Source organism: Salmo salar, chromosome ssa01 (assembly GCF_905237065.1).
Source record: "Salmo salar chromosome ssa01, Ssal_v3.1, whole genome shotgun sequence".
NCBI classification, from domain to species: domain Eukaryota; kingdom Metazoa; phylum Chordata; class Actinopteri; order Salmoniformes; family Salmonidae; genus Salmo; species Salmo salar.
In genome coordinates this window covers 56,125,958-56,151,566 of record NC_059442.1, presented here as the reverse complement: position 1 = coordinate 56,151,566, position 25,609 = coordinate 56,125,958, and the positions used below count along the sequence as shown (strand labels likewise).

General features: G+C 41.4%; 1 long non-coding RNA gene across 1 annotated transcript in view; it reads right to left on the bottom strand.

Annotated features, from left to right (window-relative positions):
• The window catches only part of LOC106608624 (uncharacterized), a 31,111-nt gene extending 5,871 nt beyond the window's left edge, over positions 1-25,240 (bottom strand). Inside the window, exons 1-2 of the long non-coding RNA XR_001329552.2 lie at positions 24,972-25,240; positions 12,880-12,959 (exon numbers count right to left, since the gene is read on the bottom strand). This is a non-coding gene — a long non-coding RNA (uncharacterized lncRNA). The remainder of the gene's footprint in view (positions 1-12,879; positions 12,960-24,971) is intronic.
• Positions 25,241-25,609: the final 369 nt, after the last annotated feature.

Below are 25,609 nucleotides of genomic sequence, written 5' to 3'. Positions count from 1 at the left end.
ATAATTTATATCAGCTTTTATTTATTTCATCACATTCCCAGTTGGTCAGAAGTTTACATACACAATTAGTATTTGCAAGCATTGCCTTTAAATTGTTTAACTTGGGACAGACATTCCGGGTAGCCTTCCACAAGCTTCCCACAATAAGTTGGGTGAACTGAGTCAGGTTTGTAGGCCTCCTTGCTCGCACATGCTTTTTCAGTTCTGCCCACAAATGTTCTATAGGATTGAGGTCAGGACTTTGTGATGGCCACTCCAATATCTTGACTTTGTTGTCCTTAAGCCATTTTGCCACAACTTTGGAAGTATGCTTGGGGTCAATGTCCATTTAGAAGACCCACTTGTGACCAAGCTTTAACTTCCTGACTGATGTCTTGAGATGTTGCTTCAATATATCCACATCATTTTCCTTCCTCATGAAGCCATCTATTTTGTGAAGTGCACCAGTCCATCCTGCAGCAAAGCACCCCCACAACATGATGCTGCGCTTCACGGTTGGCATAGTGTTCTTCGGCTTACCTTTTTCCTCCAAACATAACGATGGTCATTTTGGCCAAACAGTTATATTTTTGTTTCATCAGACCAGAGGACATTTCTCCAAAAAGTACGATCTTTGTCCCCATGTACAGTTGCAAACTGTAGTCTGGCTTCTTTTATGGCGTTTCTGGAGCAGGGGCTTCTTCCTTGCGGTGCGGCCTTTCAGGTAATGTCGATATAGGACTTGTTTTACTGTGGAAAAAGATACTTTTGTACCTGTTTCCTCCAGCATCTTCACAAGGTCCTTTGCTGTTGTTCTGGGATTGATTTGCACTTTTCGCACCAAAGTACGTTCATCTCTATGAGACCGAACGCGTCTCCTTCCTGAGCGGTATGACGGCTGCGTGGTCCCATGGTGTTTATACTTGCGTACTATTGTTTGTACAGATGAACGTGGTACCTTCAGGCATTTGGAAATTGCTCCCAAGGATGAACCAGACTTGTGGAGGTCTACAATTTTTTTTCTCAGGTCTTGGTTGATTTCTTTTGATTTGCCCATGATGTCAAGCAAAGAGGCACTGAGTTTGAAGGTAGGCCTTGAAATACATCCACAGGTACACCTCCAATTGACTCAAATTATGTAAATTAGCCCAACAGAAGCTTCTAAAGCCATGACATCATTTTCTGGAATTTTCCAAGCTGTTTAAAGGCAAAGTCAGCTTTGTGTATGTAAACTTCTGACCCACTGGAATTGTGATGCAGTGAATTATAAGTGAAATAATTTGTCTGTAAACAATTGTTGGAAAAATTACTTGTGTCATGCACAAAGTAGATGTCCTAACCGACTTGCCAAAACTATAGTTTGTTAACAAGAAATTTGTGGAGTGGTTGTAAATCAAGTTTTAATGACTCCAACCTAAGTGTATGTAAACTTCCGACTTCAACTGTATATCTTGCTGGTCATCCCCAAAGCCAACACCTCCTTTGGCCGCCTTTCCTTCCAGTTCTCTGCTGCCAATGACTGGAACGAATTGCAAAAATTACTGAAGTTGGAGACTTATATCTCCCTCACTAACTTTAAGCATCAGCTATCTGAGCAGCTTACCGATCGCTGCAGCTATACACAGCCCATCTGTAAATAACCCATCCAACTACCTACCTCATCCCCATATTGTTTTTATTTATTTTCTTTGCTCTTTTGTACACCAGCATTTCTACTTGCATCATCATCATCTGCACATCTATCACTCCAGTGTTAATTTGCTAAATTGTAATTACACTGTATATAGATTTTTCTAGTGTTATTGACTGTACTTTTGTTTATCCCACATGTAACTCTGTGTTGTTGTTTTTTGTCGCACTGCTTTGCTTTATATTGGCCAGGTCGCAGTTGTAAATGAGAACTTGTTCTCAATTGGCCTACCTGGTTAAATAAAGGTGAAATATACATATGTTTTAAACCTTGTGGAGATTTTCATCTATCCAAATTGACGCTCTTCCAGCCCAGCTCTGTGTGTCCCACACCAGCGCTAGTTTTGTAGCCTTTAATCTCTTTTACAATAGCAACACACAAAGTTGCAGACACATTTACAACATAAAACACAAAGCACTACAGTTTAAAAAACATACATTTACAAATTGAACAGCAAAATCGTTTGAGAAAGTGTGGTGCAACTAAGGGTCAAAACATTAATTTCCCACTTAATTTTCCCCACTTAATTTCTATCATAGTTTGTCTAGGTTAAAACTAGAAAAGGGACTTTTTGAAGCTCGTTCCAAGCGGAAGGCACAATCAACAAAACACAGTCATGTGAGTACAGGCAATAGCTTTAATTTGTCTGCTGGACAATGTTGTTACACAATTAAAATGGGAGCTGCTTAAATATGGCCTTATAAATAAAAATGTCTCCCGAGTCTTGCAGTGTTCTAAGGCACTGCATCGCAGTGCTAGAGGCGTCACTGCAGATCCAGGTTCGATCCCGGGCTGTGTCGCAACCGGCCGTGACCGGGAGACCCATGAGGCAGCTGGATGTACTGTATGCACGCTGACTTCGGTCACCAGCTGTGTGGTGTTTCCTCCGACGCGTTGGTACGGCTGACTTCAAGGGTTAAGTCAGCAGTGTGTCAAGAAGCAGTGCGGCTTGGCGGGGTCATGTTTTGGAGGATGCATGGCTCTCGACCTTTGCTCTCCTGAGTCCATATGGGAGTTGCAGTGATGGGACAAGACTGTAACTACCAATTGGAAATCACGAAATTGGGGAGAAAAAGGGATAAAAAGTACAAAAATAAATCAATAAAAACATACCAATTTAATTGCCAAAAAGCTAAGAAGGCCAGCTCACTCTCATATAGAGGGTACAGTGATGTGTGAGAGCCTTGGAGTTAGTAACAAACCTCAGCACCCCATTGTACACAGTGTCCAGCATATGTAATGACGCAACAGGGGCATTTAACAAGATATCCCCCTAATCAATTACAGGCACGAAAGTAGCAGAAACAAGCCTCTTTCTCGCTACAAAAGAAAAGCATGACTTATTGCAAAAATAAAAACCTGACTTGAGCATAAGCTTTTTCACAAGACCTTTGATATGGAGTTTAATGGTGAGACACTCATCTGTCAAGAATCCCAAGTACTTGTAAGTTGTTACTATTTCTATTTGCTTGTCCTCCATTGTGACTATACGTGGAAGAGTCTGAGGTTTCATCTTAGAGTTCATGAAAACCATCAACTTTGTCTTTTCAGCAGTGAAAAGCAACTTCAGCTGAGAGGGTGGATTCTAGACAATAGTAAAGGCAGACTGCAGTTCTTCAGAGGCCTTATGTTGCTGCACAACAAAAAATAACTGTGTCATCAGCATAAAAATGAAAAATAGCATTTGACACATTTCTACCGACATTATTAATATAGATGGTATATAACAGCGGTTCAAGAACAGAGCCCTGTGGCACTCCATTCTGGACAGTTATCATATCAGATGACGTGCCATCAACCTGGACACACTAAGTTCTATCTGATAGGAAGCTTTTGAGCTACGAGACTACCTGATCAGATAATCCTATGTTGACAAGTCTTTGCAACATGATATCATGATCAACTGCGCCTTTTGACAGATCGATGAAAAGGAAGACACAGTAAAAGTGCCATGCTGTTTTCTGAAACCTGATTGAAACTTAGATCAAATGTACTTGACATATAATTGACACAATTGATACAAGGGTCTCCAGGATTTTAGCTAGAACTGGTAGCTTAGTTAGGCCTGTAGTTATTCCGGTTAGAGGGTTCTCCTCCCTTCAAGCAGGGCAGAACATAGGCTGACTTCCAAACACTAGGGATGACATTTAGCTCAAGGGTGAGATTAAAGAGGTAGGTTAGTGGCTCAGCAATGAAGTCAGCTAAAGTTTCAATCGATTTGGATCCAGATTGTCAGGAAAACAGTTTTTTTGTCAATATGCTTTAGAGCTTTATGTATCTCAGAAATATAAAAGGGGTAAAAACTAAAACTCTGGTAATTTCTCACATCTACATCAACAAACGCTTAATTATCTGAGTTTTATGCAGTTTTAAAAAGAAAACCAGAAGAAACAAAAATATCATTAAAACAGTTCAACATTTCAGCTCTGTCAGAAACCATTTTAGAGTCCTTAGTTACACAATGCAAATCATAGTTACAGTTAGCATTCAACATTGTAATTACTTTCCAAAACTTGAAAGGGTCATTAAGGTTTTCAGTCATGGCAGATAAATAATACTCTGATTTTGACTTCTTGATAAGAGCTGTACCAAAACCTCAAGAACCAAAACCTGGAACAATCCAAATTTCATCTCGTAGCGGTGGCCCATACTTGCTTCCTCTCATGTATAACTTTTGACAGCTCATCAGAGTTCCTTCCTTTAACCTTTGAACTCCCTAAAGGGGCATGTTTATTGGTTATTTCCAGGAAATTGTCACAAAAAAACTCCTAGCCATTTCAACATCAGGACTAGATGCCATCCTGCTCCCAACAAAATAATACATTCAGTGGGCATGGAAAGTCACCACCCCCTTTCAAAATGTTCACCCTTTGTTGCCTTATAGCCTGAAATGAAAACACATAAAATCTGACTTTTTCTGGCTTTATTTACACACAGCAACTAACAATATCCAAGTGGGGGGAAACATCTGAAAACAGTAAAATACCCTTGGAATTGCAATTGCAAACTTGCAGAGGTATAACCAACCACCTTCAGATCACAAATCAAGCTAATTGGCATCCATCTGTGATCAATTGTAGTGACTTGGATTAGTTCAGAATAAAAGCAGTTGTTCATAGAGGCTTAGTAGTGCAATTCAAAGCAAAGAATCCACTATGGGTGGGAAGGTACTTTCAAAGGATCTACGAGATAAAGTTGTGGAAAGGCACAAATCAGGGGATGGATATAAAACAATTTAAAAGGCTTTGTCTATCTATTGGAGCGCAGTTAAGACCATTATTGAGAAGTGGAAGGCGTATGGCACCACCCAGACCCTGCATAGATCAGGCTGTCCCTCCAAACTGGATGACCGGGCAAGGAGGAGACTGATCAGAGAGGCTACCAAGAAGCCAATGGCGACTTTGAAGGAGCTTCAGGCCTTTATGGCAAAGACTGGTCAATGTGTGCATGTGACCACAATATCACAAGCGCTTCACAAATCTGGCCTCTATGGGAGGGTTTGCAACAACAAAAAAGCACTCCTCAAAAAAAGCCACACCAAGTCTTGTTTGAGCTTTGCCAAAAAGCACATTGTAGATTCCGAGTCCAAGTGGCAAAAGGTACTGTGGTCAGATGAGACCAAAATTGATATGTCTGGCGAAAACCCAATACATCTTTCTACCCAAAGAACACCATGCCTACAGTACAGCACGGCGGTGGCAGCATCTTGTTGTGGGGGTGTTTCTCTTCAGCAGGGACTGGAGCACTTGTCAGGATAGAAGGGAAAATGGACAGTGCAAAATACCGACAGATTCTTGAGGAGAACCTGCAGCCCTCTGTCAGGAAGTTGAAAATGGGAAGATGGTTCACGTTTCAACATGACAATGACCCAAAGCACACCGCCAAAGCAACCGTACAGTGGCTGAAGGACAAGAGCCCCGACCTAAATCCCATCGAGAATCTCTGGAATGAGTGCAGTCCATGAGCGGTCACCCTGCAATTTGACTGAGCTTGAACAATTCTGCAAGGAAGAATGGGCGAATATTGCACAGTCTAGGTGTGCAAGTTAGTAGAGACGTATTCAAAGACACTCATGGCTGTAATTCAAGCAAATGGTGGTTCCACCAAGTATTAACTCAGGGGGTGTTCACTTATCCAAATACATTTTTTTACAGTTTTAATTTTAATACATTTTCAGACTTTTTGGGGAGATTTTTTTTCTTCTGATTTTATTTGTTTTCATTTTAGACAGTAAGGCGACAAAAGGTGAACATTTTGAAAAGGGGATGGTGACATTCCATGCCCACTGTATCATGTAAAAACCCTTGCTTAGAGAAGTGTTTAAAACATAGTCAATAAGGGTTGATTTCTCAGGACACTTCAGATTAGGACGTGTCGGAGCATTTATCAACTGAGTTAAATTCATAGTATCACAGTAAGTCTTGACGTCGTCAGAGGCAGGCTTGAACCAAACCCAGTTTAGATCCCCAACAATAATTACTTCCCTGAACTTTAGTTTCGCCATGCAATTTGTGAAAGATACTAGCGTCTCACTCAGGGCTGTCGGATATCTATAACATCCTACCACAGTAACGTGGCAGTCTTTCGATACCTCAACACTGAGTGCAAGCATTTCAAGTTGTTTGACCCCTGGGTAAATGTCTTTGTAATCTCCAGGGCAGCTGGGGCACCTGGGATAGCCTTCTCACCCTGCCATGCCCCCACTTCTCTCCTCTTGTATATCAGCACGGGGACTTCCTGTCTCAACCCAACACACAGCTTCTGGAGGAAGTGTGGTGCTGATATACAAGTGTGATTGTTAAAGTGCAGTGTGTGTGATTGTTAAAGTGCTGTGTGTGTGTGTGTGTGTATGTGTGTGTGTGTGTGTGTGTGTGTGTGTGTGTGTGTGTGTGTGTGTGTGTGTGTGTGTGTGTGTGTGTGTGTGTGTGTGTGTGTGTGTGTGTGTGTGTGTGTCTGTGTGTGTGTGAGAGAGAGGGATGATTTGTTTGTGATAACTGACACAGCTCATTTGTTGGACCTGTGTTTGTGCACGCACTCATGTGTGAGTGTGTGTGTGTGTCCACACTATTTCCCTCTCACAGGCAACAACTAGACATCTGTTTCATTTCATCTGGCTTCATGTCCTGTTAACGCTCTCACTATGCAAAGGGCAGGACACTGACTAGATTGCAGGGACATCTGTGGTACTCGCAACACAAAGCCTGGCCTAGCTAGCATCGGCACCATGCCGAAGGCCCTAGTCTCTACCCACTCAGCCTGGTGTGAGTGGAATCTGACCTACCAGCCCCTTTCAGTCCCCTTAATCAAAAATGTCCTCATTAACCACACACAAACACCCCATAGGACAGGATGATAGCTAAATACATCAAAGGAAACAAAATGCACCGACAGTGGATATCAAACAAACAGTAGACTATGAAGTACAGTCCTTGTCTGTGAAGACCCATTTGACTATTTCACAGCATGTACTGTATTTACTGAACGTGAACCTTCAGATGTGGCTGTATTTATGATTGTTCCTCATAGTTTATGGCTCTGTTCATTCAAACGCTATAAAACGCGAACCATATCAAATGTATTGAGAAAGCACTGTGTCAAGACAAGATTCCGAGGGATATGAACTGCAGTGAGCATAAAGAACACTTTATCAAAAATGTTTTTTTTAAATTACGGAGGAGGTTTTCGGTTGGGGAAGGGGGGTTTGTTTGATTTACGATGCAGGCGAGAGCAGCACAGACAGTTCTAGTCCAACATGTAGCCTGACAGAAACGGCTCAATAGAGGAGAGAGAGAAAGCTCTCTTCATGCAACAGGGAAACATAAATCACACACTAAGCAGTCTGCAGCTGTCCGTACAAACATCCTCCTACCCTGGCCTCCTGGACATCACCCGCTACACAGATAGCAGTCATCTCACTGGGCCCAGCTTATCCATACAGGCATTCATCATTGCAGATAACTCATTGGACACAAACACACACAGGGCTCTATTTTTGGCTGGTGCTAAGGAGGCGCAAGTTTCAAACACACATTACTTTGCAATTCCGTCATGTAAGTACTGACATTTTCCAGCCCTAATGCCAATTTTGGCAATTTACCTGTTTAACATCATCTCGCTTGTGCTGAGATGTGAGGGGTGGCAATATTTGAGGTGTATCCTTAAAAACAAGTGCAAAAGTGACAATTTCATGCAGCACTAATGGGAAGTTTTAAGACCCACAAAAAGCAGGTCTTCAAATGAACACAGTTGAAAATGGCAAGAAGCGCAGCCTAACCAGCCATGACGCTCAGTGCCCATGGAAGAGAGATATGCCATTTGTGCTACTGAATCTCGTATTTAGAAACATAAAAAAATTATTGGTTTCCCCCATTTCGTTTAATTTGATAAGGGGAGGGGAGGCATAGCCATAGCTCCAGAGCTTTTGTATAATTTCAGCCAGCAGTTTTGAAAGTAGTGCTCACGAGCAAAAACTGGTGCCTGAAAATTGTACACAAAACATTTCGTATGATATCTTACGTCCTGCAATTCATATACGTTACGAATTCCAATTCGTACAATATGTTAAGAATCTGTACGTGCTTAAGATCCCGGACTGCATCTTTAATCAATGCTGGTTTAGCAGCATCGCATAAGTGCAATTGTTTATCCTGGCCATTGTCCAAGTAGCCTATGAATAAAGGGGGTTTAAATAGTCTACTGAGAGTGACTTGAAATATTGGAGGTTGTTTCCCCTCATGCTTTTTCATTATTCACAATTCACATACCTGCCTACTTCATTTCATTTCTCTTGTTCAAGTAGGCTATCCATCCCCATTTTCAAAGAGCGCCCCTCGTCTGATTACCGAAGATGAGCTCCTCCAAACTATTCCATCCTCCTATAATGGCATACCAAATGCAGAATTGTTTTGAGAATCTGCCTCACACATAGGCTACGATACAATTGATATGAGCCTAGTATTTTGTATAGACGTGCAAAGGTTATGCGTAAAGACATTTATGCCTACATGGGCACGTAGTGCCATCGAACGAGAGAAGTGATTTATGATATTATGCTTCTGACCCCGTCCTATTTAGAAATGTTGTTTTAAAAAATAGATTGCTTTTTTCAAACCCTCCGTAGGCTACCATTAACCTAGGCCTAGCATACTAAGGCTGGTTCAACAGCAATGCTTTGTCAATTTTGAGTTTGCATCCCAATATTACACTTAATATACATCACAAAAGGCTGAATTATAACAAAACTGTTTGACATAGAAACACCAGATTTCCGTCAAATATAATTTTTTTCTTTAAATGAATTTTGAAATGATGAAAATTATTAATAACATTCCACCCATGGAGCAAAAGAGGGAGCTTTTGGTCATTGACTGCAGGGAAAGACTACATTGTCTATTCGTCAGAGTGCCTTGAATTGAAAATATACTGTACAGTACATCCTAAAACATACACATATTCCTACCTGCATACTTCATTTGGCTTGTCAGCTGTGAAAATATCAAAAATATTTCTGACACACCCCTGGACCTATAGAGCTAACCGCCAGGGCTTATATTTACCATTGCGAGCAGGCATGGACACACTCTGTTATACACACACATACACACATGCACACACACTCTCCTATTCTTGGTGTTCTAAGTGCAAATTGTTTTATTCTCCACCATCTTCAAGGCATGGACACACTCTGTTATACACACACACACACACACACACACACACACACACACACACACACACACACACTCCACCCTCGACCTTGTAGGTCATTCTGACTAGGATAAAAGAAGAAGGGTGGTCTGGTCAGTGAAACAGGTCTGGGTCATGAGTGAGGGGGAGATGTCATCATTAAAACTCACTAACAATGCCCAATTTGGCTGCCTCTTGGCCAGATGATTATCTATACGGTATAGAGCCAGGAGTTTTTCCTGACTACACGACCTGACCAGGAAATAAGTAGCCCATAACTAGGACATGGAGTTTTTCCTGGTTTTCCTAATTATAAACCAAACCTTTGTAATGCCACAATTCCTACAGATATTCTTCAGACTAGACAAACAGTAGAGGAATGATATACAGCCAAGTTATTGGACCATAAATGTCACTGGGAAGAAGTTGTTATAGACAGGCGTGTAATGTGGTTAGAACATGGATGGATCTAGCCTGACAATTTTTTAGATTGAAACGATTTCTTGATTTACAATGTTGTCTGTTTTGGATGAGATGCACGCATGTTTGTTTCATAGGCTATGCTACGTCGGAGTGAAAAATATGAGCACGTATAAAAGTGTTGAATTCACCAAGCTTGGGGATTATTGGAAATGAAATCCAGAAGCGACAGCATGCTTTCTCTGTCTAACACTCTCTCTCTTTTTCTGTGAATGTGAGGGTCTGTCTGTGGCTTTGTGTGATTACTGTAGGCTATATTCTGGCCCTGTATTATTTTCACTATAATTCATTTATCACTGTGCGTTTGACAGCGATGCGCACACAAACGCACACGCAAACACGCACGCACACACTCTCAGACGTCTTGCGCAGCTAACCTTGTGGGGACATACAATTCAGTCCCATTCAAAATTCGCGCACACACACCACACACACACACACACACACACACACACACACACACACACACACACACACACACACACACACACACACACACACACACACACACACACACACACACACACACACACACCCAGGCCAGGGCATCCATCCCCTGATACAGCCCACTGTAGTGAATGTGCTGAATGTGCCATCTGCTCACTGTAGGGCTAAACAGGCAAGACGGCCTCCACCACTCTGCTCTGGTTACAGAAGGCTCTGAATCCAGCCAGGAACCAACCACAAAGGCCAGCATTGTCAACACGAGGAGGTCTGCTGAGTGTTTCCTACGCTCCCCAGCAATCAGCACAGGTTACTGAAACGCAGGGAAAACAAAGAGCATTACACACTCTGGACCTGGGAGGACCAGGGACACAGCTCATTTGTTGCACCTGAAACGGTAAATGGAATGAGAGATGCATGACAATATCGTAGGTCACGTATGATGTATGGCTGGAGAATCCAAGGTATTGTGAGAACTAAGAACTTCTCCTTCCTCTCGTTCTCCCTTTCCTCCGGCTGATTCTGCTCCTGGACTTTGTTTATTTTTACCAGGAACCTTCAGAACCCTGAGACAGTCAAGCTCTGTTGCCGTGGTGAAAGCTGGAGGAATAACAGACTTGTGTGTGTGTGTGTGTGTGTGTGTGTGTGTGTGTGTGTGTGTGTGTGTGTGTGTGTGTGTGTGTGTGTGTGTGTGTGTGTGTGTGTGTGTGTGTGTGTGTGTGTGTGTGTGTGTGTGTAAGTGGAGCAGCACTAAGGGAGACGGCAGCATCCTGTCTTGTAGACCTGCGTCACTGGAGACAGAGTGTCAGTGACTTGGATAATGGAACCAATGGCACCAGAACCTTTCGGATCAAAGCAATTGGTTATCAATGAAGATGAACAGGAAGGTGAGAAGAGATGAGAACGTGAGAGGTGAGACTTCCCATAAACGGTAAGGAGAGTAACACAGGGAATTGACCATGCAATGACATCCGAACCCTTGCCCATAAGCCTCACCCAGTGAAGAACAAAACAAGTTTTCAGTGTGTGTCTCTGAGCAGAACTCTCTAACGAGGCAAGTTAAGGAGACTGACCTGTAGTTGATCATGACATGAAGCAGGTCTGACCTGGCCCACAGACAGACAGAGAGATGTTCTGTTGTGGTCCCCATGGTTAACTTCCGCCAAGTTCAAAGAGCCTCGTCCAACCATGAGGGGCAGATGTCCTTTCAGAGCTGCAGCATCAAACACTTACTGGGGCCACGGCAGGTCAGAGATCATAAGTCATACTCCTAAATTACATATTTATAGAGATACACTTGCACAGTAGAACATTCATCTGAGATGAATTGTTATTATCTATATAATTCCCACATTGTGTGGAAAATTATAATTCTATTCCATTCTACAATGAGCAAAAATAGAAACGCAACATGTAAAGTGTTGGTCCCATGTTTCATGAGCTGAAATAAAACATCCCAGAAATGTTCCATTCACACAAGAAGTGTATTTCTCTCAAATGTTGTGCACAAATTGGTTTACATCCCTGTTAGTGAGAATTGTATCCCTTGCCAAGCTAATCCATTCACCTGACAGGCGTGGCATATCAAGAAGCTGATTAAACAGCATGATCATTACACAGGTGCACCTTGTGCTGCGAACAATAAAAGGTCATTCTAAAATGTGCAGTTTTGTTACACAACACAATGTCACAGATGTCGCAAGTTTTGAGGGAGCGTGCAATTGGCATGCTGAGTGCAGGAATGTCCACCAGAGCTGTTGCCAGAGAATTGAATGTTCATTTCTCTACCATAAGCTGTCGTTTTAAAGAATTTGGCAGTACCTCCAACCGGCCTCACAACCGCAGACCACGTGTATGGTGTTGTGTGCTGATGTCAACGTTGTGAACAGAGTGCCCCATGGTGGCAGTGGGGTTATAGTATGGGCAGGCATAAGCTATGGACAATGAACACAATTGCATTTTATTGATGGAAATTTGAATGCACAGAGATACCATGATGAGATCCTGAGGCCCATCGTGAGTCCCATTTTCTTTAAGGTATATGTGACCAAACATGCATATCTGTATTCCCAGTCATGCGAAATCTATAGATTAGGGCCTAATATATTTATTCCAATTGACTGATTTCCTGATATGAAAGAGTCTCTGTTCAGGCCCCCAGTCCCAATCCCACTGCTCTGTCCTCTCATCTCTAGAAACATTCCACAAAGAACAAGGCTGAAAAATCAGCTGAAAATGGCACAGTTGTAAACTCTTATCGCATGCTGTTTCTGGACAGTTTTGGCATCTAGTAGAATCTTGTTCATCTATATCACATTTATCCGACTGCTTTCCATAATCCCATAGAGCAATGTGTTATCTCTTTGAGCTATGTTCACCATCATGCAAGTGTAGAAAGAGTGAGAGGCCAATGGCTCCCTGGCTTGGTAGATGGGTTTTGAGGGGAATTCCATAACTTGACTAAATGGGCCATCTCCTAGAAATGTTGGAAAATGTGGAGAAAAACATGTGGAGGGGAGGATGTATCTGTAGTCCCAGGTGAAGCCAGTGAAACAGGTCTGGTACGGGTATGGTGATTGGTGAGCGAGTAGGCAGCCTACCAGTATGCCCTCAGAGTCTGCCCTCTTGTGGTCAAACTGGGCACAGTCTTTCTCTCTGTTCCTTCTCAACTCTGTCCTCCCTGGAAATGGCAGAAAAAGTATGAATGAGTAAAATACATTACATTGACATATTTGATGCATTTCAACAAAAAGGGGTATGGAATAACATCATTGGAGTGGATGAGGGGTCTTCTCCACTTGAGGCATATTTGAACAAATGACACCACTCCTATCAACTTTGATCTAAATCAGCACATTATATTCTAATACACATACAAAAGGAACCAAAACCCATCTAAATATATTTTTTTAACTGTACTTATATGCAAGAACCACCATTGAATTCTCTCCCTCTCACTCAGTCACTCATAACCCCAGCAGTCATATTGTATCCCCTTGATGACCCACCCTATCATGATCCAGGCTGGTAACAAGCTGGGAGCAATCAGGCTCACAGGCCAAAGACCAGCCAGCACCAGGGAGAGGACAGAGATGCACACAGAGTTGTCTCAATTAGCCTTAATATCAGGGAGTGGTGAGAGCCTGTCCAAATACTGACCCCTGACCTCCCCACCCTCCAATAAACACTATGTTAATTATGTCATTACAAATATATCTGATGGAGATGTCAGACAAGGGGGAGAGGAGAGAAAAAAATAGAGGGAGGGAGAGGGAGGTGGCGAAAGAGAGAGAGTGAGGCAGACAGAGAGAGAGAGGGGAGAGAGAGAGAGAGAGAGAGAGAGAGAGAGAGAGAAATACTTAGATATTGAGAGAGAGCGAGATTAAGAGTGAGAGAGAGTCAAGAAAGATAGTTCAGTGGCCTGACCAGGCATATAAGGAGCAGCCATAGAGGACTGGGTAAGTGCATTGTAGCAGATCAGAGTAGGCCTCGCTTCAATGCAGAACTTCTGTCCAAGATATCGCCGCACAATGTGCCATGAAAGAGATGAGGGGAAAAATATCTGCTGTGATGCAATCATCATGTCAGCCTCTCTAATCTAGAGTAATCAAGTCAGTGGGTTGAGCAGGGCCGGGACCAGAGGTGAACTTCTGAAGAAATAATAATTTATTCTTGGATCTAATATCTCTCAAATGTTGTGCACAAATGTGTTTACATCCCTGTTAGTGAGTATTTCTCCTTTGCCAAGATAATCCATCCACCTGACAGGTGTGGCATATCAAGAAACTGATTAAACAGCATGATAATTACATAGGTGCACCTCATTCTGAGGACAATAAAAGGCCATTCTAAAATGTGCAGTTTTGTCACACAACACAATGACACAGATGTCTCAAGTTTTGAGTGAGTGTGCAATTGCCATGCTGAGTGCAGGAATGTCTACCAGAGTTGTTGCCAGAGAATTGAATGTTCATATCTTTTCCATAAGCCGCCTCCAACGTTGTTTTAGGGAATTTCGCAGTACGTCCAACCGGCCTCACAACTGCAGACCACGCTTAACCATGCCAGCCCAGGATCTCCACATCCGGCTTCTTCACCTGCGGGATCGTCTGACACTGGCCATCAGGACAGCTGATGTAACTGTGGGTTTGCACATCCACAGAATTTCTAAACATTTCTACAACTGTCAGAAACCATCTCAAAGATCTGTACACAATTTCTGGAAGCTGAAGATGTTCCAGTTCTTCCATGGCCTGCATGCTGACCAGACATGTCACCAATTGAGCATGTTTGGGATGCTCTGGATCTAAGTGTACCAGTTCCCGCCAATATCCAGCATGTTCCAGTTCCCGCCAATATCCAGCAACTTCGCAGAGCCATTCCAATGGCCACAATCAACAGCCTGATCAACTTTATGAGAAGGAGATGTGTTGTGCTGCATTAGGTTAATGGTTGTCACACCAGATACTGACTGGTTTACTGATCCACGCCCCTACCTGTATCTGTGACCATCAGATGCACATCTGTATTCACAGTCATGTGAAATCCATAGATTAGGGCCTAATGAATTTATTTAAACTGACTGATTTCCTTTCATGAACTGTAACTCTTAGAATCGTAGAAATTGTTGCATGTGTAGATCCTAAAAGGGTTATTTGGCTGTCCCCATAGGGGAACCCTTTGAAGAACCATTTCTTTCCACATGGAACCCAAAAGATTTCTACCTGTAATCAATAATTGTTTTACCTGGAACTAAAAAAGGTTATCCTATGGGGACAGCCGAAGAACCCTTTTGAAACCCTTTTTTGTAAGAGTGTACCCCGCTATTTGGTGATCACTTTTAAATTTGGTTTTAATATTTTATGATGCCTTCAATCTGTATATTTAGCTAAATCCATGTCAGTAAAGAGCATAGCACAGTTTGCAGTTCACTTTTATCTGATCAATTCAAGACTGAGCAAACTCACCACTCCTAACTATCAGAGTTGGCTGATCATATGTGCGAGAATGCCTGCCTGCTCGATAAGTTCCGTCTAGACGCAGACCGGCTCTTCTGATAACAGCAACATTGAGGGACAGACATCCACCAACTAGATCTGGTCCAGCAAGAAACTTCCCTGGAGAATTCCACTGATAACCGTAACACCAGTTTGGCTAGTAACATCCGTCCCACAATATAATGTTCAGACTCTCTCTGTAATAATGTTCAGACTCTCCCCCCCCCCCCCACCACCACCCTCTCTCACTCTCTCTCAGGCTGACTCAGTAAATCTCAAACCTCAAGTGTTGTTTACTGCATTGGGGTCTCTCCACAACCCTGGCTGCGGTCTACACTCTCCTCCCCCTTATTGAATGTGCTGTAATTAACCATCAAGATTAGGGAAGAAATAAAGTAAATAAAGGTCCTTCTCATCAGGCGTTGCTATTTTCAAATGGAGATTCTGGAAGGCTTTGCGCTCTCTCTCTCTCTCAGTATTCTTGCAGAACCGGTGATATAAAACCTCATGCGCGTTCAGAAGTTAGTAGCTCCATTTTGTAACGTCAGAACTGTGATTACATGTAGCAGCCAGACAACATAGTTTAAATTAAGCCTATAAAGTTGATAGATCAATATATCCCCAAGCAACCGGAAGAGAGTAAGCGTTCAGTTATAATACAACAATCTGTGGGTAAAGCGATGCTGCGAACCAAACCCAACAAGCCAAAACAACTTGGAGATGCAAATGAGAGCAATGATATCCAGGAAAAGATAACTAAAATGCTCTCAATGCTCACCAAAACAAATGAACTGTTACAATCAGTTGTTAAAAAAGTAGATTGGCTCGAAAGGAAAGTAGAGTCTATCATGTCAGTTATGCATATACAGGGCAAGCATGTGTACAAAAAGGACAACAAAATTGGCCTTCTAGAAACAAAGGTGTAAACTTTAGAAGATGAACTGGACCAGCAAGAAAACAGAACGAGACCAAATAATTTGAGAATATTGTCCCTATCGGAAGACGAGAAATAATGTGGGCTTTTCAGCTAATCAAGCTAATATCGGAGGAGCTTGGTGTGGATGTATCTCCGGAGGATCTGGAGCGATGCCAACGGTGTGAAACACAAGAACGCTAAATTCCCTTTCATGGTAATCTATAAGCTGTAGAACTATCAGACCAAAGTCAACATTCTGAAAGCATGTGGGGGAAAGGAGATCAAAATCCACGGCCAGTCCATTCCATCTGTCCAGGACCTGTCTGCTAAACTGAGGAAAAAAACGCAAGCTACTCAATCCGATCAGGTGGTCACTGGAGGAAAAAAAAAATCAAGTGTCAACTCCGATTCCCGGCAGTGCTGTGGGCATGGAAGGGAAAACAGAGAAGGGAGTTCACAAACGGAGATGAAGCCCTGAACATACTGCAGGAAACCTTTCCAGTTGAAAGAGAGCCCAATGCCCCGAGGAGTGGAAGAAGCGGGAAAAGGTGATAAGCACACTAGGCTACATACAGTGATCCCCAAGACCAGCTTATTGTAAATTGAGACAATATTATTTCCCCCTACACCAATACAATCCAGACTCTACTGTCCTCAAGTAACTGTTGAATTAGAATTAGCCAATGCCAATGAGATACATGGTCACTGAAAAGACTATAAAAGAGGAAATATAGCATGTATGTCAATAATTGTTCTATGGATGCGTGTGTGTGTGTGTGTGTGTGTGTGTGTGTGTGTGTGTGTGTGTGTGTGTGTGTGTGCGTGCGTGCGTGCGTGCGTGCGTGCGTGCGTGCGTGCGTGCGTGCGTGATTGGGTATACTGTATGTTTGAGTATGTGTCTGTGCATATGAACAGGAGAGTGAAGGAAGGTGAATATGAATATGTATAGGAGGGTGGGAGAGAATGGGTGTGCGGAGGCTATATGTTGTGTGTGAATGAAAGAGAATGGATGAGTAAGTAGATGTATAGGGGGATTGTAAATGTGTCGGAGATAAAGGGAGGGGGAAAATAAAGGGAAGTTGGAAAAAACTTAGCCTGGGTGGGTAAGAGAGGCGAAGGTTGGGAGGTAGTGATAAGCTTGGCTTGGGTGGGCAAGGAGGGAGAACTGGGGCGGTGGAGAGGGTTGGATATGGTTTGGGAGAGAGAGAGAGAGAGAGAGAGAGAGAGAGAGAAGGACTTAATTATACTACATTGTAATTATTATTTTTTTAAATGCAACTTGCAAGCCCGCTGTAAAATTAATAAGAGTTCTGGACAGATTAGGAAAGGATGTCGAATCATTATTATCTTTGTTTGTCATTGTAACTAACATTCAATGGTGGTAATTGGTGAGAATGAGAGGGGCTTTATCCTGGGGATTGGGATGGGGTGACTTGGAGGTCATCAGTCACTTCTCAGACCCCTAATCTCCCAAGTAGATCCCCACCAGCCCCTATAATTGTATTGTATTCATAAGGTAATACAAACTGACCACACTACTTAAATTGCAGTCTTTCTCCAATGTACAATATGTACAATTATATAATCCACAGTTTTTGGGTATATATTAGAAGAGGAGTTGAAGCCTTAACTACAAAGATGTACTTTGCTTTAGGGTCTTAAAATGTTTGTATTAAATGTCTGCTCAGCCCATATACCCACACGCTCTGTATACTGTATGTAATGTATACAATAACTATGTATTTATACTATGATCCTCCCATTGAATGGAATGCTCACCGCCCTCAAATGTCATGTCTGCTAAAATGTTTTATTTGGTTATTCAATCATTGACGTAACAGATCGTTTTAAAACCAGTCGAGCTGATAGCAGTTTTGTACTGTTTCGCTATGACTTTAAGCAGACAATGTGTTACATTTGTGAATGTCTAAACAACATTTGGGCCATTTAAACAGTCTTTCCTATAGACAAGGGGAGAAAGGCTATGTAAAGGGCTCGGTTTTGTCGTTCTGAGCACATGCAATGTGTCTGCCTCCGACATAAAACAAAAGTTTGACTTCCACACAAAATTGCTTCTTTACTTATTTTAGGTTTAAGGAAGCGTGTGGGTCGCATTCTTTATCGTAGAGCTATGAAAGTTATGTATTTAGATGCATCTGCTTGAGACAAATTCAGCGATTGCTTTGCCATGTCTATTACCGTGAAGCAGTCGAGCTAAATAAATCTGTGAAGTGATATAAGTTGATGTAATGATGCAGTCGAGCACCAGAGGGAAGGAAAAACAAGTTTATTTGACAGAGGACGGTTACATGGTCCTATGAAGGTCTGGAAGACTGTATTCTGACATTAAACGGTGCAAAATCAATAAAATAAGTAATGTAAACACATACATATACAAGTAATTCTAGTGCCTGATTTCGAGAACTGTCAGTTTAAGAAATTTTACATTTGATTTCTATACAAGCATAGACCAACGTGTGTGTGTGAGCTCCATGATGGGAAAAAAAGCATATGGTTCTTTGAACACTCAAAAATATTGTCAGCAGATGTGGTTTTCTTGCAAGAGTTACATAAAAAAAGGAGAAATGTTATATTTAAAGAAGAGCTGTGTTGGAGAGGCCAATGCTGCCACCTACTGTAGTAACAGCAGAAGTGTAGGCATCCTGATAAATAGGAATACACCTTTTGCTGTTATAACCCAGCACATGGACCAAGAAGGTTGTTGTACGGTAAATGGTGAAAAATATTGATTTCATGGTAAACCCACCTACATCATACATTCGATAAGATTGACAGAAGTAGTAATAAAAAAGGCAACTTTAGTCAGGCTAAAAGATTTCATCTGTACAAATAATTTACAGAACACCTGGAGATTACTACTCCCTACTACAAAATACTGTTCCTTTTTTTCTCAATGTAAGAACATCTATTCAAGAATTTACTATATATTTATTTCCCAAAATGCACTCAACATTTTACTGGATAAAAAAGGTAATGATATAGTGATATTGGATCATTCTCCGGTATCATGCTTAAATACACCAATAGAAAATACACTTAGCAACAGCTTTGGAGAATGAAAAGATCGCATCTTTCTAGACCCGAAATGTATTAAATACGTAAACAAAAAATTAAAAGCTTTACCATTACAAATGTAGACATAGAGGACAGAGAAAAGCTGACCCCAGATTTAATTTGTGATGCCTTTAAGGAATGATAATCTCATACTGGGCAAAATAAATCACTATCTTAGAAAAAGCCCATAAAAAAATCTTTACAACGTGAAGAAGAAAATAACATTTCTGAACAGGAATACAATATTTTACTTTTGAAGAGAGCCAACAACTACAGGTTAAACTCAAATAAAGCATACTACTTAAAGCAAAGCTCTCACAAAACGAATACAAGCTAAAACAGTTATAATTTTAAAAGATACAAATGCGGTAATTAGGAACAACAAAGCGATGAATTACAATTTTGAAAGCTCCTATGAAAATATATATAAATCAGAATTAAAGAACAGTTGGACGGATCCTATAGCCTTCTTAGATTCAACAACCGTGAAGCAATTAACAGCTGACAAAAAACTATCACTAAAAACAGAGATCACCCCCAAAAAAGTATTAGATACTGTTAAAACACATTGTGCTGAGAAGAGCTCCAGGAATGGATGACTTTCCCATATAATTCTATTCAACATTTTGAGACTACAACATTTTTACACAAATGACAACACATGTCACTCAATTTAGTACTTCCTAATTCCATGTATCAAACTGTTATTTTAGTTATATTAAAACCAGGAAAATCCGGAGAGTCCCCTGCTGATTATAGACCCATAAGTTTAATAAATTGTGACAATAAAATAATAACAAAGCTTATAAGCAATAGAATGGCAAAAGACTTACCAGACTTGATACATATCAATCAAACAGGGTTTATTAAAAATAGACACTTACAAACAAATACAATAACATTTCAGTTTAATACAAAATGCAAAAAACAAGACAAAGATCTACCAATAATTATCAATTGCCAAAAAAGCTTTCATCCGTCTGGAATAGCCTTTTCTATTCAAAACTTTGGAAGCATTCAACTTTCCAGCTGAAATAATACATATTATACAAATATTATATAAATGTCCTAAAGCAAAATGATACACAAATAATACATTATCTGATTAAATTGCTTTAGAAAGGGGCAAAAGACAGGGATGTCTCCTCTCACTCCTCCTGTTTGCACTGCAATTGAACCGCTTGCAGAAAGAATTAGATAGGACACAAGTGTAACAAGCATCAGTATTGGTGAACATGAATGTAAACTAAAACTTATTTGCAGACAATCTCCTTATATACATAATGGGACCCTTCTCATCCAAAAAGTTGACTCAAGTTTGCCAAAAAGTATCTGGAAGCACCTGGATGTTGTGTCACTGGGCTACACACAATACCCTATAATTTGGAATTGTGTTTTTAGAAAAAATATATTTTTTACAAAAATTAAAAGATGAAATGTTTCAAGTCAATAAGTATTCAACCCCTTTCTTATGGCAAGCCTATTTACGTTCAGGAGTAAAGATTTGCTTAACAAGTCACATAAGTTCAATAGATTCACTCTGTGTGAAATACTAGTGTTTACATGATTTTTTTAAATGTTTAAAAGTTATTATAATTTTTTATTATTAACCCATCCACATTTGACAGCTTTTATGCTACATATACATACATTTTACATATACATTTTACATACACATTTTACGTACATCTTACTTTTATATACAGCAATCACATAACAATAATACATTACCGAAAATAAGCTCTTTAATCCCAACCCTCAGCCACTCTCAGCCCATCCCACCGATCACCATAGACCCCCCTCGTTTGGTTTCCATGTGCCATATATATTTCAATTGTGCTGTGATGTTTCACATACATTTTGAACCTTTCTAATCGTATAGTATCCACAGATTGTGAGCTAAAGATGAAAACATTTCCTTTGAGTATTATTATATTATTGATTGACTGACAATGGCTTTCCAAATCACTCAATACAGCTATTTGTAAGTTTGATTTTATGTGAATGTTGTGGACGACTTGCCTTAACAGAAGGAACCATGAATTCTGGCTCTGTATCAGAGAGTTCTACAGGAGAATGTCAGGCCATCTGTCTGTGAGCTGAAGCTGAAGTGCAGCTTGGTCATGCAGCAAGACAATGATCCAAAACACACAATCAAGTCTACATGAAAATGGCTAAAAATAAACAATTTAGAAGTTTTGGAATTGCCTAGTCAAAGCCCAGACATAATCCCAATTGAGATGTTGTGGCAGGACTTCAAACGAGCAGTTCATGCTTGGAAACCAACAAATGTCGCTGAGTTAAAGCAGTTCTGCATGGAAGAATGGACCAAAATTCCTCCACAGCGATTTCAGAGACTGATGAACAACTACAGGAAGTGTTTGGTTGGAGTCATTGCAGTCATTGCAGTTCCCTCTTGTTCCCTTTATCTAATATGCGGTTTTGGTTGAAGATCTGATAACTATGCAAAAATATGCAAAAGTTGAGAAAATTAGAAAGGGGGCAAATACTTTTTCACAGCACTGTATATTTGGAATCTTTAGGGCATCAGACAACCTTGAGGCAATCTGACTTAAGTCAGAAAATGATGTTCATATGATAGGTAAAATATAGAATACATTGCAGAGAGCATATCCAACTAACAATCTATTACAAAAAAAATGTAAGCTATTGGAACCAAGATTTAAAAGGAACTGATGTTGGCACAAGATGGAGGGAATGTTGGAGCATAGCTAACGATATTACAGTTAATGAAAATGTACAGTTAATCCAGTATAAACTAATGTATAAAATGTATTACACAAAAGATAACATTCACAAATTCTACAGCACAACGGCAGTCATGTCTTCAGTATAAAACTAACAATGACTCAATAATCCATGGTTTCTGGGAACGTTATGAAGTCTAAAGGTTATGGGTGGAGCTTGAAAGTTGGCTGTCAGAAGTACTACAATATAAACTTACTTATAATGAATCTGTCTGCATATTTCAAGACATGGCATATGGGGTATAGTGAGATACCCAATCGGCTGGACGATTCTATTCTCTTCACTCATCTTGAAAAAGTTTATATTAAAAACTTGGAAATCAATCAATCCTCCATCATTAACAGAATGGAAAATCCTAATGATGTATTATTGAAATATTGAAAGAGCATAGGCTACCGAGAAAAACAAATTGGTACAATTTAAGGCCAGGTGGCAAACAATAATGCAGGCACTAGGGATGAGGGTATGAGCATGCAGGTCTGTGCAGAGGAGATGTAGTTGTTGTTTGTGTACGTCTGTAAGTTGTTGTTCGTATGTGTATGTTTTGTATTTGGTGTGGGGGGAAAATGCAAAAATATATTAGCAAAAGAAGAAAAAGAAAAGGAACTCCAACAGCCCACTAACCAGATCAGAGGGGGAGAGCTGCTTGGTTTTTCTGAGTGAGGGAGCTGCCTTAGATGATCTCCGTGGTCTGCCTTAGCCCCTCCTCTCATTCCAGCGCCCCCTCCCCGGTCCCAGCAGAAGGGGAAATGATTTGCTTATGGGCCATATGCTGTGTATATTTGGGGCAGGAGGCAGATAGTGCAGCAGAGTGGGCTGTTTGATCCTAATGCACCCTATCTGTCATACAGACACTGCTGGAGTGCTCCTAATGCACCATAAAATAAGCCGTACTGCAGAGGCAAGGCTTGGTGTGTGTGTGTGTGTGTGTATGTGTGTGTGACTGTGTGCGTGTGTGTGTGTGTGTGTGTGTGTGTGTGTGTGTGTGTGTGTGTGTGTGTGTGTGTGTGTGTGTGTGTGTGTGTGTGTGTGTGTGTGTGTGTGTGTGTGTGTGTGTGTGTGTGTGTGTGTGTACATGCGCTCATGCATGTGTGTAAAAATGATGAGCATTTCTGTATGACAACCCACCTCTTCCCTCTAAATGACCAATCCGGGGCCAACATTTTCACAAAATGTCTCAAGCAGCACATTTTACATTGATCCCTCTGGAAGTGACATGAAAGTAACCAGAAGTATGCCTTTTCAATCCCTGTAATTCATTCTCAGTGTGAGAGATGGATGACATCAATTGAACGATGGATGTTCAAAGCTCACTGATCAATTAAGAGATCAAGTGAAAATGACAGATGGGGGATTCTGGTTGGACATAGAAAAGCATAACCAGACACTAAAGGTCCATATATGGGAGAGGTAGTCGCATACGAAATACAACTTGTGTGCTGATCTATGCTCCAAACATAGCTCTATGCTAAACGCTAATGCATGAGGTGTTGACAGGGCCATGCACAGACATTTTAGGGGGCAGGTGCTCTGAATTGGAAAAAGGTCAACCCCACTTAAGTTTTTTGCTGTACTTTCATCATTCATATCTCGAAATTCATACATACCGAATGCCTCTAGAGCATAGTCTTTTTCATTTTTGCAACAACACACTCACTCTTTGTCACAAATTGTAAACAAGCTACGGTGCCTCCTAAAGCCATGACTGACATCGGGAAAAGAGGGTGGGCTATCAGCTGATCATTGATGTAGATGGTTGACGTAATCTGCTAGATAGCTAGCTCTATTTCTTTTACTGATTGTGATTCACCTCTCTATGTCTTTCTGCCTCTGTCTACTGCGTGTACAGTATCAGCCAACCAGAACGAATATTGAGGATGACGTAGGCTAAATCATGTGTTAGGCTAGCAAGTGTTAATCAAATGTTATGCTGCTGTGGCAGTACTGGTTATACTTAAACTAGGTAGCTAGCTACACACACTTGACTGGTGACCGCATCTCTCAAGCCATGCATGTTTGGATACCGGGTGCTTGCAATCTCCATACAGAGCAGACTAGGAAAAAGGTTCCGTACAGGGCAGATCAACAGGCGCAACCAACGGATGGGATAGGTGGTGGCGAACTTGAAGACGACTTGCGGGCAGTGGGTTCCGAACAACAATGACAAAAAATGTATATTAAAAAAAACGTTGGTCATCCCACCACCCAAAAGGGCACTTTGGTGACTGGAAGGGCAAAGGGGCATGTGCTCTGCACAGGTAGAGCCCTATCTGTGCACGTGCCTGGGTGTATGAGAGTAAAACCATGGTTTTCCTCTGACCTTTCATGCCTCACCTCCAGACAGTCGACCTATGACTTGTTACTGTAATATTGTCATGACAATGCCCTCTGACAATGCCCAATGCCCTCTGGGTTTTCCACTCCAGTAGTTTCACTTTTTGGCTGTTTTGATGTGAGCCAGGCTCCTGACAGATCAGCCAGCCCTTAGACTCACCAGCGCAGCCTTGCCTGGTTCTGCTGTGACTGTGATGGATGGAGCTACTCCAGAGAAACACGTGTGCAGAGTAGAGCAGGATGCTACACTCTGGAGCTCTGGAGCTCTGGAGCCAGGAACACAGACAGAGAGAGAGAACTGAACCTTGACCCAGATCGAGAGAGTGTGGGGCTTACTAGTCCACCATGGCAATTCATGGATCAATGCCACTTTCAGAAGAGTTACTACAGGTGAGAGGGCCTTGAATTGATATTTCCTGTTGATATTGTTAACAACAATCTACAGAATGTTGTCTAGCAGTGTTAGGTCTGCTAAATGGCCATTCCAAAAAGAATAAGGGTTAATTTATGAGAGAAAAACACTAACTTATGAGAGAAACACACTATAAGAGAAACACACTATCTTTTGGATGCAATCGCTAAACAAACTCAGTTCACTCACCCCACCATAGTAGGATCCCAGTGTGATCCCATTGAGTTCCATTTTACATTTGTAAAGTTCTAGGTTCTTCTAAAGTTCTTCTGCTGTGTGCTGGCTATGCAGTGGTTACCAGTCTTCAAGGCCTCTCCTCCCCACATGAAAGATTACAATTCCAGCAGTAGCTGCTCTTCGAGTCAGGCATGAAACCTTCTCCCTGGGAGAAGCCTGGGAGCCTCCACTGAAGGGGTGACATCACACCACAGTAAAACCACTCCTATACACACTAATTGCTACCATACTGTACTAACACATTGCCACACACACATGAAACTGCACGCGTACATGCACACACACAGACATATAAACATACACAGTCACACAACCAGGCACACCCGTTCACACATGCACACATGCTTGCAAGCAGAAAGTCAGGGACACAAGCACGCGCACACACAAAGCCTCTAACTCAAACGTGTTTAAAAACACAACGACCAACACCAGTTGATTTTAGACCATGACAGATATATCCAGTACATTGACATTTAGGGTAGAATAGAGCCATCCTTATTCCTCCTACTCTAACTAAAGAGATCATACTACATTTTTTATAATGAAGAGCTTGTAGTTGATGAGTTCTGAGACAGACAGGGATGGGAGGT